Below are 20,887 nucleotides of genomic sequence, written 5' to 3'. Positions count from 1 at the left end.
GAATGATGACTTTTAGGATGCTTCGAACAATAGTGACTTTAGGTTACTTCAAAGAGTGTGGATGATGCTCCCAAGATTCTTGATGCTTCCTTGTATGATGCCTTGTACAAAGATGTCTTCCAATGAACCCTCCAAGAGAGAGAGATCAATGTTCTTCAAGATGATGATGTGTAAACAAGAGCCTTCAAAGGAGTTGCAGCCTTCTCTCAAGATGATCCTTTTTGAGTCCTCTTCTTTGTATCCTTCCTTATGTCCTTTGTCTCTTCCTTATATCCTTTCTTGTGTCCTCCCTGCAAATGATGTCTTCCAAGGTATCCTATATGAATGTCATTTATGTATGCCAACAAGGGTGATCTTCAAATTGCCTGCTTCTTCACCCTATCTCTGATACCATGTTGAGAAATCGATTAGGGCAGCAATTAGCGTGATTTCTCTTTACTTTGATAATTGCTTGTGAAATTACAATGTCTTCTTATTACTTTTATCATGTTTTTTTCATCAAACAATTAACAAAACCATAAACAATGAAGATCACAAATAGACAATGGGCACAAGATGTAGGCTCCAAGCCAGGGCAAAATTCCTCCAAGGGGAAAACCCAGAAAATTCTTCTCTTCTTATAGAATCAGATCAAATGAGAAATCCAAGACCCAAACAACAAGACCAAGACCTCCAACAAGACCCAAGTCAACCCTCCTCCCAAGCTCTTCTAGAAAGTCAAAGTCAACTCAAGTCAAAACCTCCAAAACAACTTCTAGCTTCAAAATGTTGGCCCCCAACTTAAAAATTCCGATCCCCAGCTTCAGAATTTCAGACCTGCAACTTCGACCCCTACAACAGCTTTAGAATTTCACATGTGTGGAATCTAAGGCAGAAACTTCATTTTTTCTTTCTTCTTTCTCTCTCTTGCTTCCCAACTTCTTCTTCTATTCAATTTCACTCTTCTTGTCTTGGAGATCGAACTTGCTTGAGTGGTGCTACAAATGAGGTCAAGCTATCTATATTTATAAACATCCAAGGGGTCAAATTACCCCTTCCAAAGCCGACTTGGTCTTGTTGGTACAAAAATGACATTGTTTACTCAAATAAAAAAATATTCCACTTTCTTTTCAAAGTCCAAAGGGACTTGACTCCAATACAATATTTAGATTTGTGATAAATATTCTTATGACTCAATAAACCCTAGAAGCATGAAGAACATGCTTGACCTAGACGACCAAATAATTTGAGCATGAAACCCATGCTTGAAAAATAATATTTCTTTTTCTTCTTTTGATCTTTACATAAAATATACAATAATATAAGTACAACAGCGATTATGAAGACTGAAACTAGTTACATTTCCTAACAAAGTTATTACACTTCCACAGTCGTCCACCTTGATATTGCAAATGCTACTAGCCGTTGTATTTGTGGTTAAACTAAAAATGCATGCCACCCTAAAAACCTACATCAACTGTCATTAATAGTGCTATAGATCAAGGTCATAAAGAACAACAGAGCTAGTTGGATGAAAGCGAGGGCCAAATCACCAAACACCATGACCAATCATTCTGCCATTCCATGCAGACTATAATTGAGACATATAAATCTATGTTTTGAACTTCAAGGATGCTAACACAGTGACTATACATCAAGCTATATTAGCAGCGAATAAATATTATATATTAGTATCAAGAGGTTTATACAAGTGATGAAATAAATGGAAAAAAAAAGACATATTTCATAAACTAAAATATATAAGCAAAGAAATCAAATGATCAAATCCAAAGTCCATAAAATAAGAAACTATTTTAGGTTAAAAAAAAAATTAAAAAATGCAAAATATGTTTTAGTTCGCCTAAGACAATTGTGAATGGGGGGTGGAGCTTTGAAAACCCTTGCGGCGGCTTGAGTTTTGCCCTCGCTGATTGATCTATGCTTAGATCGTGTGGATTTCTTTACAGATCTTTGTTGCAATCTAATCAATGGTGAATCTTAGTGATTCAACGATGAAGACAATTTCTTTTTTAGGAATGGTTGCCAGACAAGCAAGCTCTTCTTCGGTTCCATACAATTCCATTCTGAAATCTGAGACTCGCCTCCCGGTATAGTTGAAGAAGTTCCTTCCCTCAATGTTCCTTTGGATGAGGAAGCTTTTAGTTATGAGAAGTTTCTTTCGGAGCATGGTTTGGTTTGTAGGTTTAATGGATTTTGGTTGCAACTGACAGATCTACACAATTGGATCTCTAAGACATGGAAACCTCGTTTAACGAATGATATGAATATTAATCCCATGGCTCAGGGTTTTTTCGTTGTCGTTTTCGACCATATTAAGGACAAGAAGGCCATTTGCGAATCTGAGCCATCGTTTTGGGGTAGTGTCGGTCTCTTCATGTAGTCGTGATCTCCTACCTTTGATTTGTTGATTTTTCCTTAGGCCCTAGATCCGGTTTGAGGCTAATCACACACATAAACACACTAGGAACCCTCAACTTTCTAGCACTTTGCATAGCATAAATCTTTAGCAATGAAATCAATTGAGTACATGGTGATTTGAGCCCAAAGCTCAATTATTTTATTAACCCATCAATAAAAGAAACATGGGGCTCTCATACTAGGGATCATGGCCCTTGATCATTAGTACAACTAGTATGCATAGTATACAAACTATTGCTTGCAATCATCTACTTCATATCTGCAATCTACCCAATCAGAAGACAAGAATAAATATACAAATTACGTGTTGGAGAAGCCCTTCTCCTTCAGCCCTTTCAATACATTTTGTCCGTACACTTGGGAGGTCCTTTGCCTCCTTTGACTACAGAGAAACACCTCCTTGTGCTTCTCTTTCCACCAGCTTCTCAATGAGTATTTGTTGCTCTAAATACTTGCATATATCAACTTCCAAGTAGGTCTAATACTCAATGGATTTGCCATTCAAAGCCATTGTACATTAGCCCCAAAATATCAACACTTCCAGTCCCTTAGATCCTCTAGGGTCACTGTACATTAGCCTTCAAAACATGTTCACAACATTGTTTGTGAACAGCCTCCTAGATTTATGCCTCTACATTCATCTTCAACAAATTACTTACCCTTAAACCCTTCATTGGCCTCTACTCAAGCTTGAAGTAACACATCCCTATGCATCTGAATTTCTGAGGCCTCGCGGCCCTGTAACAGCCCTCCTGCAGCCTCATTATCACAACATCGGCCCTCCTATCTCAGCTTGCAACCCCTTTTAGCTCTTTGTATGCCTGAGGGAGCCCAACCCTCATTCCAACTACCTCACAACCTTGCGGCCTCCCTGTTCACACTGAAATAGGTCTTTGGCCCTCTCCTAAAGCGCAATACTTAAACTCGGCCTAAACATAGACAATTCACAACCTTTTTCTTCTTGCACAGAACCGTGCATTTGGCAAACCCATCCTCCTCAAGTCAGCTTAGGGTTTGTAATCTTCACAAGATGAATTGCAACATGGTTATCTTCGTTCATGGGAACCCTTGCCCTCGACTGTCTTCTTCGGTATTGGTTCACACTTTGCCTTCATTCAACGTTCAGTAACATGGCAGATCTTGGCTTAGATAAAGTCCTAAGCAAACTCAACCTGATCTTAGCCCTTCAGAACTGTGGTTGCCTTGTTGCTTCTCCAACACTTGACACGACCTTCTTAGAACTGTAGTTGTGTCTTCTCTCAACAGTATTCAGCCTCCATAAGCAGAACTCGACCCTCCTAGGGCACACTTGGCACAAGAGAACTCACATCTCTCTTGCACACAATGTGTGTGACCTCACCTTAGGCCTCCTCTATTTAAATGTTTCCCTGGGTTCCTTAGGAAACTTCTAGATCTAGGATTTTAACCTCTTGACCCTTAGAATAAATTATTATTTCTCTTTTGGTCCTAAACCCATAACTGGGTCAAAAACTCAGACTTTTGGGTCAATCGCCCAACAAACTACTTTGTGGTGGGTATCCTTTTCGGAATTACCTTCTGAGCTACCCAACATCTAACATGACCTAATAATGACATAAATCTCCATAGCTCCAATTTGGGTAAGGCTTTTGAACCTACCCTTGCATCTTTGGAATCTCCAATCGTTATCCTCTATTAGGAATGCTCTAGGAAAGTTTTATTGCTGCAACCCAGATTAAGGAAATTTTTATAAAACTACTTATGCTTGAATTTGTGTGGAGATGGACTTCAACCTAGCCAATAACACTATGATCAAAGCAATGCTCGCCGAGCTCGGCTTATTGCACAATGATGCCTCCACAACTCGACCAATAACACTATGATCAAAGCGATGCCCTTCAGACTTGGCCAACTACACAATGGCACTGTACAACGATGCTTCCTCAACTCGGCCACCAACACAATGATGCCCCTTGGTTCGACACTACAATCAAATGACAATCCCTTTGGGCTCAGCCAACACGATAACACTACACAACGGTGCCTTCTCGGTTCGACTAATAACACTGTGACAAAGCAATGCCTCTCAAGCTCAGCCAACTGCACAACGATGTCTCCTCAGCTCGGCAAGTAACACTGGCAATGCCCCTCGGGCTCGGCCAACTACACAACAATGCCTCCTCGGCTCGGCCAACTACACAACGATGCCTCCTCGACTCGGCCAGCTACACAACGATGCCTCCTCAACTCGGCCAACTGCAATGTTATCAAAGTAATGCCCTTCGGGCTCGACCAACCACATGATGACATACACAATGATGCTTTCTCAGCTCAGCCAACAACATGACAATGCCCTTGGTTTGACATTGCAATCAAACAACAAAGCCCTTTTGGGCTTGACCCACTGCACTATGCCTCCTCGGCTCGGCCACTAACATTGTAAACAAAACGATGCCCCCTGAACTCGACCAACAACATTGTACTCAAACGACGTTGCTCCTTGGCTCAACACTGCAATCAAACGATGATGCCCTTTTGGGCTCGACAAGCACAACCGCAAACAAAAATGATACCCCTTCGGCCAACAAAAATGCAAACAAAAATGATGCCTCTACAAACAAAAACAACATTGTACTCAACTGACTTTGCCCCTTGGGCCCTGGCTACAATAGACAAGATGATGCCCCTCTAGCCTTGGGCTGCAACAGACAAAAATGCCCATCTAGGCTTGGCGACACAACATTATCACGAAACAACACCCATCCAATCTCAAACTTAGATCATTAACAAACCATCAACCAATCGTGCCAATAAACCATAGTCACTGAGCTAGTCATATACTTCACGATTTCATTATGTATTTGATTAATATGTTATGGAGCTCGGTCACATGTATATATCTGACTATGTAGACCCGAGGCTTAACCAAATCCAATATGGATGACATTAGCGTTTGGTTATTTAATCCATATGACCACGCCATGTGACCGAATCCCAGGGGTCCATGGCCATTCACATGATGAAATCAACATGATGTCATCATGCGACAAGGCAGCCCACAACCCATGAGGGGTGCCATGTGTCACCCATATTCAACCTATTGACCAATCAAAATGCCTCAAATTCACTTGCCACATGGCAATGCTTGGTGGCACCATGTCACCATGCTAACATCATCTCCTTTGTCCTATCAACCTCTGCCATGTGTCATCATTGCTACATTACATTTATGGGCCAATCACAGTGCACCACATGGCATTGCATGACTAGTTGTCATGGAGGACCACCCTAGGTTAGCTAGTGGACATGTCTAGCAAATATCCATTGTTTACCCCTGGAAGATTCGTCAAATTTACACCAAGTTGCTTGACATTTAACAGTCAAATATCGTCCATGTATGACCTCCATTCGTCATTGCCTCGATTTCTGAACCATGGATCTCTCTAAAAGTAGCGCACTCTTTAACATATTGAGAATGGGGGGTTTTGCCCTATAGTTTTGAACCCTCAATTAATGTTGATCTGTCAAATGGCCATAACTTCTCATTCAAGAGGAGTCTTTTAGAGTGGGATATACTGTTGGAAAGGTCTCGACGAAGAATACACAACCATGTTGTTGCACCGAGAGGCGCTCTCCAGCCCAGTATGGAAGACATGTTGTAATGTCTTGTCCTATAAACATTTTGACTTGGTCAAATTACATAAAATAAAAATTCAATTAAATTAAATTGATATTTAAAATAGAATTGAGGTAAAATATTCACTTTACCTTTGGGCTCCAGGTTTTAACAACTCGTGGTTTTACCCATTGTATTCTTATGTAATAATATATATATATAACAACTCATGGTTTTACCCATTGTATTCTTATGTAATAATATATATATAAGAATTATTTTCGTTATCCACGGAATTTTGGTAACTATTTGCAAAGGAATATTTATTTTGGGAAAATCAAGGTTACGAGTTTCAGGAAATTTGCATTCGGTTTGATTCTAGTAAGAAAAGTTAAAGGCTTTAAAATCAACATTCATGCTATTTGAAATATCTATATTTTTGTTGTTTTCCTCATTTTCTATAATTGCGTCATGAGCGTTCTTTGATAGAACAGAGATCTATATTATCCATGGGTTTGTTTAGATCTTCCATTAACAATCATATTTTTAACAACAGGAGTATAAAACGAGAAATTACCGTGTGAGGAGGCTTCTCCCTATTAAATTATGGGGCAACTTTGGGAAGAATTTCCTAAGATGTAATTTATAATTAATTGGCATAAATTTACATTTTATTAAAGTGTTAATATTCTCCCACCCTTAATATCCCAAGTCAGCTTAAGGTTATTGGAGGGAAATTATTTATTTTCGAAATTCAAATTTGAAATTGGGAGGTCGGCCTCAAGGTCCGCCCATCCAAGGGTTATGACCCTTCGCCTATGGCAAACAACTATAAATAGGCCATTATGTTGATCCTCAATCGATACAAATTTCTGCAAGCAAAAATCTCCTTAAGAATCTTCGGTCCTCACATTGGCTCAGGGTTTTCGTTTGGTATTTGTCTGCACTTGGCTCGTATGGCACAGTGACTCGATTCTCTAATTTTCGCACTTGGCATAGCATGATATGAAACTCGCTTCTCGTGTATAATCTCTGCTATGAGAATTGTGCAGTAGTCTTTATTCTAAAGTACGCATGGCCAGGGATTTTTGTCTCTCGCATGACATGTGGCACGGTATCTTCTCTATGGTAACGCCTCACTCTCACATACCTGAGGCTATAGGTTACACTTTTTTATGGTTTAATTTGATCTCACGTATCTAGTAAGGCATTGTTGTATTGGCATGAACTCGCATCTTTGTAGAATCTCATTAATCTCAATCAGGTGTGACTGTTATGGCATGCGATCTTGCACTCTATCTAACTGTAATAACTGCAGGAATCTCGCACCTATGATTATAGTCTCATCGCTCTCTGTTCCAAATATGTATGGCTATGGCATACAATTACACTCGTGAATCACAGCTACGTATGTATGTCTTGATTATGTATGATATGTATGGCTCTTGCATTGCAAATATGTATGATACAAATAGCTCTCACATGATCACAACAATTTGGCTCTCACATCATAGATATGTTTGGCAATTGTATTCATAGTTGTGTTTGGCAGTGGGCATTACAGTTGTATTACATGGCACTACCATTGTATGGCATCACAAGAACCCTAATCATTATATATGAAGAGATGAGACAATTCTGGTATTGCTCTCAGTATTAATTTTTGGCACTCCAGTACAGAAGCAGTGATGGCATCTATTTGTTTCAGCCCTAATTTCTAATATGGCAAGTTATTGATGTTACTATCACATGGTTGTTCTATCGATAAGACTTGTTCACAAGCGAAGCTAAGAAGAACTCAAGTATAAGCCATGAGAAGCACGTTTTCTATTTGTACTCTGTATCTCTCCGTTGAACAATTGACGACAATCTAATAGAAGAAGAAGAATTTGGAAGAGTTTTGCCCTGGTCTCTGACCAAATTTCGGTGTCCTCCTTGTGCGTGCTTTTCTTCTTGTAATCTTTTATGTTCTGCTACTATGATGATGTCATTATTCTTTTTATATAATTGCTAATGATGTATAAACACTATGGGGTGAATGTAATATGAAATTGAAGAAATGCAATTACCCAAAGCAAAGAACAATGAGGCCCTAAGAGAAAATTTAACACTGCCATATAAATTGCAGTACCTTAAATTAGTAAATACAACAGACTAGACCTTGAGAAGGTAAGAACTAGTTCTCATAAATCGATTAGGTTTCATCAATATTTGCATAATGAATACCATGTTGTGCAATGCAGGTTTATTGTTAAGGAAAAATAAAATAAAAGGGAGTCATACTAATTTTGCATAATGAACACCATGCTATTTGCATAATGAACACCATGTTGTGCAATGCAGTTAATGGGTTTATTGTTGAGGAAAATTAATTAAAAGGGTGTCATACCAATTTTGCATAATGAACACCATGTTGTGCAGTGCAGTTAACTGGTTTATTGCCGAGGAAAAATAATATAAAAGGGTGATACTAATTTTGTAGAATGAACAACATGCTATGAAGTGATAGGTTTTTACTTTTTATTTTTTTATATTTTATACAAGGACTCCAATATTTCATTAAACATATTGATGAATAAAAGTGGATATAATTTGGTGCAACAATCAATCAAGTCTGAGGATAAACAATTATTCCTTACCATCATAAAAAATAAAGCCAATTATTTACAATTACCTAATTTATTATTAAAGAATATAAGTTAAAAGGATTAAACTAATCATGGAACATTATTTTTGTCTATCAAAAATTTAAAGAGATTTTTAAATCAAATTATAATATCAAATAAAATAAAATATTGTTTGAATTTATTGGAGTTATTTGTGTGAAACTTTTGAAATGGTAAAAAGAAATTTTAATATTTAAGAAGAGAGTAATAAAGGAATATATATATAAAAGATTGGGAATAAATATTATTTTTAATTAGAAAAAGGATTATAATTGAAGAAAAAGAACCAATGACAAGTAATGGATAAATATGTGTCAAATAAATTAATAACTATATAAACCAGCCTAGATCCATCTTAACTCCAGATCTACCAAGTGCTAAGAGGGGATCAAATCTTTTGAGATGCAGATCTCTTTTAGAATAAAAAGTGATTTGATCTCTCTTCAGTGCTTGGTAGATACGAAGTTAAGATGGACCTTTTATAGGATCATTAGGGCACCATAACCTCGTCAAAAAACTCAATGAACTTCAAATTTCTTTTGCTTCACCTGATAAAGGCATGCAAGATATCTAGTTGTCAAACTGCTTTCTTTGACCTATGGACGATATTGCTATTGTCTTGGACATCCCCTTTGACATCAATGACAACACTATGCGCAACACAAATGATACTGACAGTTTCTATTTAATTTGCATGCAAAATATTTGTCAAAATAATGCACAAGCAAATTGTTTAAATAATCTGTTTGTCAAGATGATTGTTTATAAATTGTTTGACAAAATGTTTCAATGAGTTGATGACCAATGTAGTGGTTGGATGTATGTTATGTGTTTAACGAAGGATTCAATGAGAAATTTTTATTATTGCACAAGTTTAATCCGGCACATTTAGAAATTATCTATTCGTTGATTGGGCAATCCTAAGAAAGGGACATTATAGAGAGAGAGAGAGAGAGATTATTGTCATCCCATAAAAATTTGGGGGTCTGCTCTAGTTTTCCGCACACTCACTCCCTTGTCCCTATCATTCCCACATTCTAGAAACCAAAGTGCAAGAAAGTTTAGTGTATACATGATTTTTCTATTAAATTGTCTTTATAGATATATATATAGATATATATATATATATATATATATAGAACACCCCCAATTCTCTCTCTCGCTCTTTATATATATACCCCCAAATCTCTCTCTCGCTCTTTATATATATATATATATATAAAGAGCAAGAGAGAGAATTGGGAGTGTTCTATAGTCATGCCAAACACTCCTTCCCTATCCTTATCATTCCCACGTTTTGGAATCCAAAGTGCAACATGGTTTGCCATATACTTAATTTTCTATTAAATTGTCTTTAAGTCTATGATTTGCATATCATTTCATTCCAATTTTATTAATAGTTTTCTATTAAAAAACCAAGTGCCCATTTCAAAGTTTTGTGCACCTTAAGACACAGTTAAAGGATTCTATAAATTCTAACAATATATAAATATATATATATAGGGATTTGTAGGCTTCATGATACCACTCACAAATTTGACAAAGAAAAACAAACTTCAAATGGATGAAGGAAATGAAGACCACCTTTCAACATTTGAAAAAGATAATGACTTATAGCCTTGTGCTCACACTTTGAGTGTAGAAAATCCACAAAATTTTGCAACTGCTCTAATGAACAATCTGAAAGCTAGTTTCTTTTCATTAGGACACAGATTTTCTCTACTTATTTGCAGAGGATTAGGAACAAAAATAAACACAATCACTCGATAATCAAGACACAAAAATTTCTATGGAACCCACTAGAAAACCCTTTGTTTGTTTGAGAATTTTATTGATAGAAGAATGAGCAATAGATCTCTTATAATACAATATTGTTTGAATAAAAAACACAATGGTTCTCCTTGCCTGAACTAGGCTTGAAACCCCTGCCAGTAGCCTAATCTTGCCTCCCTATTTCTATGCGCATAGGCTGCTCCCATTATTTAGGGGATTCTCCCTAAATCCTTACACAAATCCCAAGAGAAATTCCTCCTCAAATCTGCAGACAAGCTTCTCTTGCACGCTCTTCCTCTCACAAGCTCACACACACAAACTTGTGCTTATTATTGCTTTGTCTCACCAACTTGTGTTCACAAAACAATGATGTACAATGGTGCCTTCGTCCTCCTTATAAGCAATTTGCATAGGCTAAATCTAGCAAGTTGTATTTTAGGAAGCCGACTTGTGATTGATGAGTTAACTGAGTCAAACTAACTCTTGTAACTCGTCTAGTCTCAATTTAGAATTGAGACTCAATCACTCGTCCTTTTCCCAAATCTAACTCGCACTAGAAGACAACAGTTGAGCCTTCCACTTCTGCGCATTAAACAAAATGCTTCATGAACTGTCCTAACTTATAGGAATCTATCCTAAATTTTAGGAACTCATCCTAACTTTTAGGAAATTATGCATGCTAAGGAAAATTGCTTCTTGGTCTCTTTAACTAAGGCACAAGTCAAAGAAGGACCTTTCTCACTACTATTTTCAACATTGATATTTCACCATCATAGAGGTTGTCCTTATGCAAAATCCATAGACAAATCCCTTTGAAAGCAAGAAGTTGGATGATAAGGATGAGTTACTATGCACTTGTGAAAAGGAATTGTTCACCCTTGAGCATACTACAGGAAAATTCAAGCAATATTTGTCGAGGCAACACTTTATTATCCAAGCAAGCCACTAGAGCTTGAGGTATAATCCAATAAGAACTTGAGTAAGCAATAAGCAAAGTGGGAAAGAAAGTTACAAGATGTGGCTTTCAAATTCCAATATAAGAGAGGAAAAAGTAACATGTTTGCAAATTCATTACCTTGATTCTTGGGTTACAAGTAATATTTGTAGTAGAACTTGGTTGGAGAAAAGAGATATTGGTTGAATACGCCAAGGATGAGATGGTTGTTGCTAAGTTAAAGAATTGGAAAAGGTACAACAAAGTTCACCCTTTTGTATGCTGTAGTAAAATTCAAGCAATATTTGTTAGGGCAACACTTCATTATCCAAACATATTATTAGAGTTTGAAGTGTTTTTGTCTAGGAAAGACTTTTAAGTGAGCAACAAGCAAAGTGGGTGAGCCAGTATCAAGGTGTAACTTTGGAATTCAATATGATAGAAGGGAAAATAATGTGGTTGCATATTCATTAGCTCAATTCCCAAGTTACAAGTAATATCTACAGTGGAACTAGGGTGAAAAGAAGAGAGAAATTAGTTGAACATGCCAAGGATGAGAAGGTCATTGCTATGTTATAAGAACCAAGGAAGGTGCAACAAGAAGATAGCAAGTACAAATTCTTGGATGATCTGATTTTCTACAAGAACCTCATACATAGTGTACCAACCTCCTATTAAATATATGGAGGTCTTAGCAAAAAGCAATTCCTTCCCTATTGTTGGTCACACTAGTCCTTTTAAGACATGTTACAACTTTTGGAAGGGTCTTGTAGAAAATGTGAAAAAAAACTGTTGCTTGATATGAAAATTATGAAGAAACCATGTCTATTATATGTTATAACCTTTGCCCATTTCCAACCAGAAATAGGAATCCAATTAGCATGAGTTTCACTACAAGTTTGCCTATTGGGTGCAGGGCCACTGTATCTTCACCATGGTTGATCGATTCACTAGTTATGACCATTTTATTCTCATGGATATCACTGTTAAAGCCTCAAATTTTACTCGGCTATTTATGCAACGTTACATTGCATGGGATTCCAAAGAACATTGATAATGACCAAGGCCCAAAGTTCATCAACAACTATAGGAAGGAATTGTTTTAATTTTTAAATGGATGGCACAATCTTGATCCCAAGATCACCCTCAAACTGATGGACAAATGGACATTGTTAATAAATGTCTAGAAGAGTACTTAGAAACTGTGCTGAACAACAACCTTCCTTTAAAAAATTAGTTGCACTTCGAAAAGAATTTGTACAATATAACATATACCCCATGCATTTGAATGTCACCATTTGAAGCCTTTTTTTGTTATGGCCCTCCTTTGCTGATTGATTTGACCATTGAAGACACTCAAACGTTGGTTGTCAGAGGCTTTCTAGGAAACCCAGCAAATATTGAAGCAGCAAAAGGAGAACCTCAAACTGACCTGAGGTGGGATGAAGTCCCAACCAGTCTAGCACCATAGTGAGTCGAAATTTGAAGTGGCTGATTGCGTTCCCTTGAGACTCAACTTCATAATCAATTCTCAAAGGCAAAATGTAGGATAACTTGGTACTAGATACCATGGACCTTACAAGGCTCTAACAAGAATAAGGCAGTTTGCATATACACTTGAAGTGACAGCAATATCGTGAGTACATAACAATTTTCATGTCTAGAGCTTCAAGAAAGTGGTAGGGAAATCATGTTGCCTCCTCTAGATGATGAACAACAAGTTCTTTTAATTCTAGAATGTATTTGGCAACTCTAGAGAAGAAGCTGAAGACTAAAGGCACTGCCAGAATTCCTCGTTCAGTGGAAGACTTTACTACTGGGGGATGCTACATGGGGAGGCCCTGAAACAAAGCATCATCAAGCACTAATATTGTTAAGGGGCAAAGAAGTTTGAGAAGGTGCAACTGTTGTGATATCCAAAAATAACCTGCTTCAGTGTTCATTATTGGTATTTTGAAGGTTGTGTGGATTATTAGAATTTTTCATAGTCATTTATAATTTCTGTTAGTTACCAATTTTATGCCAAGATCAATTTTATCGCAGCCAATTGTACTTTTCTATTAGTTAAACAGAGTTCTATGTCAAGTCTAGTTATACCACACACAAAAGACAAAGAAGCTAAGGTGGGAACATAAGCTTACAAAAAGCTCTTACATCTTACAGTGGGGATCCTTCTTAAAGAATGTGTTATTACATGTAATCCCTGAGAGACCGTTCTTGACAAAGGGCAGCATTCATAGAGCCATTGGATTTGGGCCTGAGTTGGTGTCCATACATCCTTAATAAAGTATTTGGTCATATGTGTTGTTTTCAATTATTCAGGTGTTGTTACTACTCATGCACGTTTTCTTCTACCGGTACTTTAGAATCTGCTAACAGATGTAATCATGTACTGTTGATTATTGCTAGAGTTACTTGTGTTGTTACCAAGCTTATTGCTGTTGGTGCTGAATTTACTGCTGTTGCAGCTGAAATTTTCCTGTTATTGACTATTTATATTGCCCTATTAGTTTCAGAAATCATTAGTTTCCAAGTTCCAGGTTTCTGTTGAGAGTCTCAGGAAAGCTATTTTTCAAATATATAATGTATGAAACATCATATCAACAAAGGTTCTATTTTGATGCTTTTCTGCAGATGGCTCAGTGTAGTTCATTGTTTAGCCTCCATCAAATCTACAGATTTAAAACAAATTCAGCTTTATCCGATTTCAGTTTTCAAAAATTTTGAAATGTTTGGTTTCCTGTGTTCTAGCTTCAATATATCTCATGTATTGGGAAAGCCTGAGTTTTTCCCAAGCTGCTTCAGCGAATAGGTTGCAGCATAGCAACTGATCTCAGCTGTGTTTATCCAATCAGCAACATGATGAAAACACGGGAGACCTTGTTTTAAAATTCGAAAGCAGACACGGAAAGAGTATAACATTCACCTTGAAATATCAAATATTGGATTTTTGATAGATCCTATAACAGAAAAGCAATGCCATTTAATTCGCGACTACTATGACAGTAACAAGAAAATCATTGAAATACAAAGGCCAATGACTACTGCTAAGACATCAAAACAGTGAAAAGTGTAGTACACTAGTTCTAAGCATACAAGAGAAATGATATAATAAATTTTAGGAATGTTGTTCAATTGTATGAGACTGACTCAACAAAACAAATCAAATCTCAAACTCTGGAGTCTACCAAGAAATGAGACCAGAAATAAATCATTGTATGGGCCTTCACAGTATATGGAATATAGCCACGATTGTGCAGGCAATGCTAACCGTACAAGAAAAAAGAAACTGAACACACACACACACCTATATATATATATATATATGTGGGCCATAGTTGTGATGATCAAGAAGAAAGAACATGTTTTCATAAATTATCAAGAAAATAAACAGTTTTCAGCCTGAGGCTTAGGAAGAATCCAAACCTTCGTTGATAACTCCGTATCATCATTTTTGTTCTTCTTTTCGTATCCAGGAGGTGGGAATGGTAAACAACGTTAGATTGTGCAGAACAGGTGAATCCTTTCAGCAACAATCGTTGGTAACCTAAATTTTGGGAATGTTGACACAACTCCGGTACAGAACTGCAACTCTGCTCCCAATCATGCACCATATCACTGCAATCATCTCTGGCTCACCCTATGTAAAAAGGATTGAAAAAAGAAAGGTGGTAGATGAAACTGTTCTTGCTTCTGAAACTACTACAACACTCTGTCCTAGCAAAACTCGGGCAGCACAAAGAGTTCGCTGCTGGTAGTGCTTGAACTTGTGTGATCCCCAAAACTGATCCCCAAAACTGGTTTAATAACAAGGGAACTGCATATGAGCCGAAAATAGCTTACAACCAAAAATCCCAATAAATAATCTTCAGAGTTGAAAGATGACTTTTTAGCTACTTGTGCCTTTGACAAGTGGAGGCAATTGTAAAAATAAGAATGACAATTCTATAGAATGATGTTCTTCTGGAGCCAATATCGGGAATTGGAATGATCCATATGACATAAGAAAATAAACCTCCCAAAAATGCTCAGCCATACAACTGCTTCTCAACAGAATGCTCAAGGGAACTTCTAAATAGAAACCACAATAGTTCACCTGCCAGTATCTTTGTCAGATTCACCTTTCCATGTCAGAAGTCCTGAAGCCGATGCAATGCAATGCACAACTGCATAACTAAAAACACCTACTGTAGAGTAACTCCATTCCTAAAAAGGAAACTTGAAGAACGATCGCATACTAACCATTCCGCCTGCATTTTTCCGGTTGTTATAGACCTTTCAGGGATTACCTATTCATCACCTACCAACCTTTCTCACTAGAATCACTTCTTCGGTTGAGAAAACCATCTCTGCATACCCCCAGTTTCTTTCTGTGAATGCCCAAAAAACAATGATCTAGAAGTATTAACAATAAAATCCAGCAAAGAGTGCCCGATCCTTTAAGAGGAAATAAATTCAAACTCTTTGTCACTCAAAGCAGCATCACAGCTCCCATCCCGTGAACCCATATAACGAGGGTAGACCATTCAACTCTCAACCAAGTTTGGATTTGAGAAAACTCGGCCAAAAGTAGGGCAAAACATGCAAGAAAAGTTAATCTTCAAACAGAACTAATGTATGAATTGCCTCAGAAAACTCTCAGTAAAAGTCTTTTCGCATAAACTAACAGTAGTCGGGCCCTCTACGGCTGATCTTGCCCCTGAATTTCCCTTGTATATCAAACTTCAACATGCAAAATTGAGGTAGGCAGGTGCAAATTTTTCAGCGGTTGAGCATTAATTAGTTTTGAAGGCCGTCACTGAGCGCTGCCAGAAAAAGCAGAAGGCGCAACAAAATTGACCTTCTTCTTCTAACAGACACTTCCTGAGCTCTACCCTCCCCTGCCATGCACTCATTGACGGTTGCCCGGAGTTTACTAACTAAAAATGTACAGCTATTTTTCTTTGAAACTCTAGAAAATAGAGATAAAACAGAAACCCAATTCGCAGAGTGCAAAAGATTCAAGAAAACCCAAACCCCGGCACTTAGATTCCCGATTCTTTCATGTCGAAAACCTAAATGCACTGTATCACAGCATCGTAATAAAAATACAAGTGCAGTGAAGAGGATCTTTTACCGTGCCCGCTAGAAAGGAAAACGTCTGTGAAGTGGGGTAAGATCGGCCTCTACCGAGAACCAGATTACAGTAAAAATGTAAGCTCTGGCTGCCGATTCCTGCGGGCCATGGCATAATTTGCGCATCGGCCGGTAGAGCCTTGTAATGGGGTTTGATCTGTGTATATTACAGGGAGTTTTGTGACTGTTTTGTGGGCAACGATGGAGCCGAGTGCCTCTGAGGGTTTCAGACCCAAGTGTTTTCGCACACGAAACGAGTGCTCGTCCCGAGGAAGAAATGAATAAAAGGAGAGACAGAAGGTACGCCCCCGCAAATATATAGGGGGGAACACCACTAACTGGCTCTGCGGGGTTCTAAAACAATTAAATTGGAGAGAAGGATTAAATGAGGAAATTGTGTTATTTGTTGCCATTAGTTTCATAGTTTTTGTTTTCAATTTCGTTTGAGTTGTATTCATTTTGTTAAAAGGGGTTGTGTTGTGAGGATTGTCATAGTTGGACACAATCCTATGGCAATCCTTTTAGGCTCGCTGTGGCGTTTTTGGTAATAATAGTCGAATGAAGAATTGTGTATGCATTGTAGTATATCTTAACTTGTTGCTATCAAAGTCACTTCTAAAATGATTTAGAGGTGTTTCTAAATTTAGAGGTGTTTATGATCTTTGTTATTTTCATTTTTTCCATTTAAAAATATTTGTGAACTTTTTATTTTATTTTTAAAAGAATTTATTTTTTAATTTTCATTTTTTCTTGGTTATTTTTTTCTTCCTTCAAAAAATAATATAATAAATATTTATAAATAAAAAATCTAACTTATAAAATAAATTACTTTACTTCAAAATTAAAAATCTAAATTTATGAAATAGTGATTATTCTTTTAATGGTGTAGTTGTTGTTCTTAATGATACATCTTTTAAAATATATTTTCAAAACAGATTAATAATTACACTATTTAATCTTAATGTTTATAAAATATATGGTTTTTTATAATTATTATTAAATTTAATTTTAAATATGTTAATTCACCAGTACGTATGATGTGTATTGTGTTAATTCAAGTAATACAAAATATTAAACAAATTAAATTGTTTAATTAAATTATTCATATAGGTTAATAAGTGAATAAATTTAATGCAACACGGTATTTAGCCATTTATAAAGTCATTCGAGTTGAAATGTCTAAGTCAAGAACCAAACAATAGTTGTGGAGGAGAGGCAGTGCTCCACCTATCTAAAATTCATTCCTTCAAGAACAAGTTTTGCCGAGATCATGGTATTAAATTATATGGAGCTCTTCAATTTCAAACTTCTTCTTGTTTTTGCCATAGAAAAAGGGTGTCGTGAGTTCTGACTCTCGTGTGGTAATAAATGGCTTTAACCATCAACCTGTTTGTCACATGCAACCATTATGGCCTCTGTTAGAAGAAATCTTATTGCTAAAAATGAATTTTGACGTCATTTCTTGCCATCACATTTACAGAGAGTGGAACACAATTTTTTATGCGCTTTCCAAAGGAGCAGCACAACAGGCTAGGGGCATTTGGCACATTTCAGAGTAGATAGTTGACGTTCACTAGGGGCATTTGGCACATTTCAGAGTAGATAGATGATGTTCATTAGGGGCATTTGGCACATTTCAAAGTAGATAGATGACGTTCACTAGGGGCATTTGGCACATTTCATAGTAGATAGATGATGTTCACTATGCTTATTATCATCGGCCATTCATAGAAGGCAATCAAGATGACACAGCACAGGCATGATTTTCAATTTAGTCTTTATACTTCAAAGATCACAAGTCTTGTTTATTGTATTCAGTTATAGTCATACTTTGGTTCTATACTTATTATTATTGTTTTGTAATTATCTCATAATTGTTTAAAACAATTATTATAGTGCTAGTAGATAGTCCATAAACATAGTCATGTTTTTTGTGATAGGTTGGACATTAAGAAGTAGTTTGTATGTTTTTTTGGCACCATCCTATAGCATGGAATTTTCATGTATAATGGAAATTATGATTTTTCCTTGGAAAAAAAAAAGGTGAATAAATTTATTTTTTTGTGATTAAATTATTTTATTTGAATTTTGTTAATAATTTAGATGAATGAGAAATAGAACTTTCTAGAACATAGTTGCATGATCAAAACTTCTATCAATTAAATAGAATTATAATTTGCAACAAAATTTTCTAAACAAAATTTCTATAAACAAATTAATTCTTCAATTATTTCATTTTATATAGAAAGAAAGAAAGAAGAAAGAAATTATTTTAACGTCCACGAGACTAAAGATAGCCTATGGGACAGATTGCTTCTTCATCTGCTTGATGTATTCGACCCTTTTTCTGTGAAGCTTCACAATAAATGCTCCTAGCGTCTCGACAAACCCCTCGCTAAATAGATTATCCCAAGAGCTAGTTGTCATCATATCTGCATAATTTTCCCTATTGTCTTTGAAGGCCTCACATTCTAAAATGAAATGCTTTTATGTTTCCACTTTTACGGAGGAACAAAAAATGCATACTCTTTCCTCCGACACTTCTTTTGGCCTTTTCCAGCGCCCTGTTTCACAACGGAGTTAATGAGAATTAGTCCTTAACTGAGTAATAAGAGTTTTGGCCCTCCAAGAGATATTGGCCTCTATGTATGCTTTTGGTTGATGACTATGAGTGGGATTAAACACTTCAATACAGTACTTTTCTTTCTTCCTAGCTCCTTATCCCAAGTACGCATGTGGAACTTATCCATAACAAAAGCTTTTATCTCTTTGTTGTTTATGGGACACGTGTTCAAGCAAATACCCAATTTACTAAACCATTTGTTATTTTGTTGCATCCAAGGTTTTTTTTTTTTTTTTGCACAATTTGTCATTAAAGACAACCTTAGGTCATCTACCCTCTTCCATTTGCTCAAATTTTTTAAATACCTTATGACTCACACCATAGCAATTGCTTCAATAGGAGCAACCCCTGTTTCACTTAACAAGATAGCATAAGGAACTACACTTTTAATCTTGAATTTGTTTGTAATCAGACGCTTCTGAATTTTCTCAATTTGTCTCCACTGCATGTCGGATGTACTGTTGTTCCATAGTTCACAACCATATAGAATCACCGGAATCACTAGAAGCCCAAAAAGAGTTTGAGTGGTTTTCGAGTCCCATAACTCTTCCTCTCTACACTTATTTTGAAAAGCATAAAATGCTTTCCAACCCCAAAGTTCTTTTTTTTCTACAACCATCCTAACTTAGATTTTTGTTGAAGTCAATTCCATGGTATTTGTAATCCGCAACTTTTTCCATAATGTTGCCTTCAAATTAAAACTTATGTTGGTTATGTTTTCTTTTTTAGAGAAAACCACTACTTTAGTTTTGTTGATATTGACTTCCATCCCCACACTTCTATAAAAAAGCTAAGGGATAGTAAGTGATCTTGCATTTATAATAAATAGATCGCATAAAAGAAGAGAGACTCTCTTATCAATACTTTCAATTTCCCTCTAAGATTTGATTTACATTATGGTAATAGATCCCTTATTAGCAGGCACTTAGAGATTTGTGTTGATTAAAAAATTACAAACATTTTCATAAATGTATAATGTTTATAAATTTAAAATTTTGTTATAAAGTATTTATAGAATAAATTACATTTATAAAATAAATTAATTTTATCATAAACTATAAATTTAATAAAAATAAGTTAAATTAATTTTTTCAAAACCCATCTATAAATTAAACAAATATCTTTATAATTTTAATTTACTTAATTCGTTAACAAAAATTAAATCAAATTTTTAACTTAATAAAAAAATACATTATATTAATACATTTTAATGGTCAAAAATAAAATAAAAATTATAACACAAAATGCTAAATGAATTAATCCTACAACCTTGTAGAATCATAATACATCCAAAACGAGTTGACCAAAACAACTCCCATACCAAATTGTTTCCATACGAAAATAATATAAATTTATTATAAGTACAATTACGTTTTAAACGGTAATGTAAAACATTTTTAAAAATTCTAGTCTCTTTTATGCATTTAGGATTCACATTCAACCATCGTAAATACTTAAACGGAAATGGTAAGCAAATTTATAAAATTAATTATACATATGTGTATATAAATAATAAACATAAGTTTTAAGGTTGAGTTTATTCGGATGATTTTTTTTATAAAAAAAAAATGGTGGCATTGTTTATCTAGCTGGAGTAATTGTTAAGAGAGTCAAAAGTAGTTTATTTAGGTGGAGGAATTGTTAGGACAGTCAAAAGTGGCTATAATCTAATAAAAAAATTCCAAAAAATTTCCTAGTAGTAGTGTTTAAATCATGTTTTTGATGGTGGAAATGGATTAGGCACCATCAAAAACCTCTGGGAC

At 36.0% G+C, this 20,887-nt stretch overlaps 1 protein-coding gene across 3 annotated transcripts in view; it reads right to left on the bottom strand.

The window, feature by feature from the left end:
• Window positions 1-16,799, bottom strand: part of LOC149263509 (uncharacterized) — a 46,334-nt gene extending 29,535 nt beyond the window's left edge. For all 3 annotated transcript variants that reach the window (XR_016259277.1, XR_016259276.1, XM_089426404.1), the window contains exon 1: window positions 14,813-16,799. The gene's annotated coding sequence lies outside the window, so the exon portion shown is untranslated. The remainder of the gene's footprint in view (window positions 1-14,812) is intronic.
• Window positions 16,800-20,887: the final 4,088 nt, after the last annotated feature.

The sequence above is a fragment of the Pinus tabuliformis genome, chromosome 6 (assembly GCF_031772625.1).
Source record: "Pinus tabuliformis cultivar Carrire ecotype Pingquan chromosome 6, CPIR1, whole genome shotgun sequence".
Lineage (NCBI taxonomy): Eukaryota > Viridiplantae > Streptophyta > Pinopsida > Pinales > Pinaceae > Pinus > Pinus tabuliformis.
Note: the sequence above shows the minus strand (reverse complement) of the source record. Positions and strands in the feature narration are given on the sequence as shown.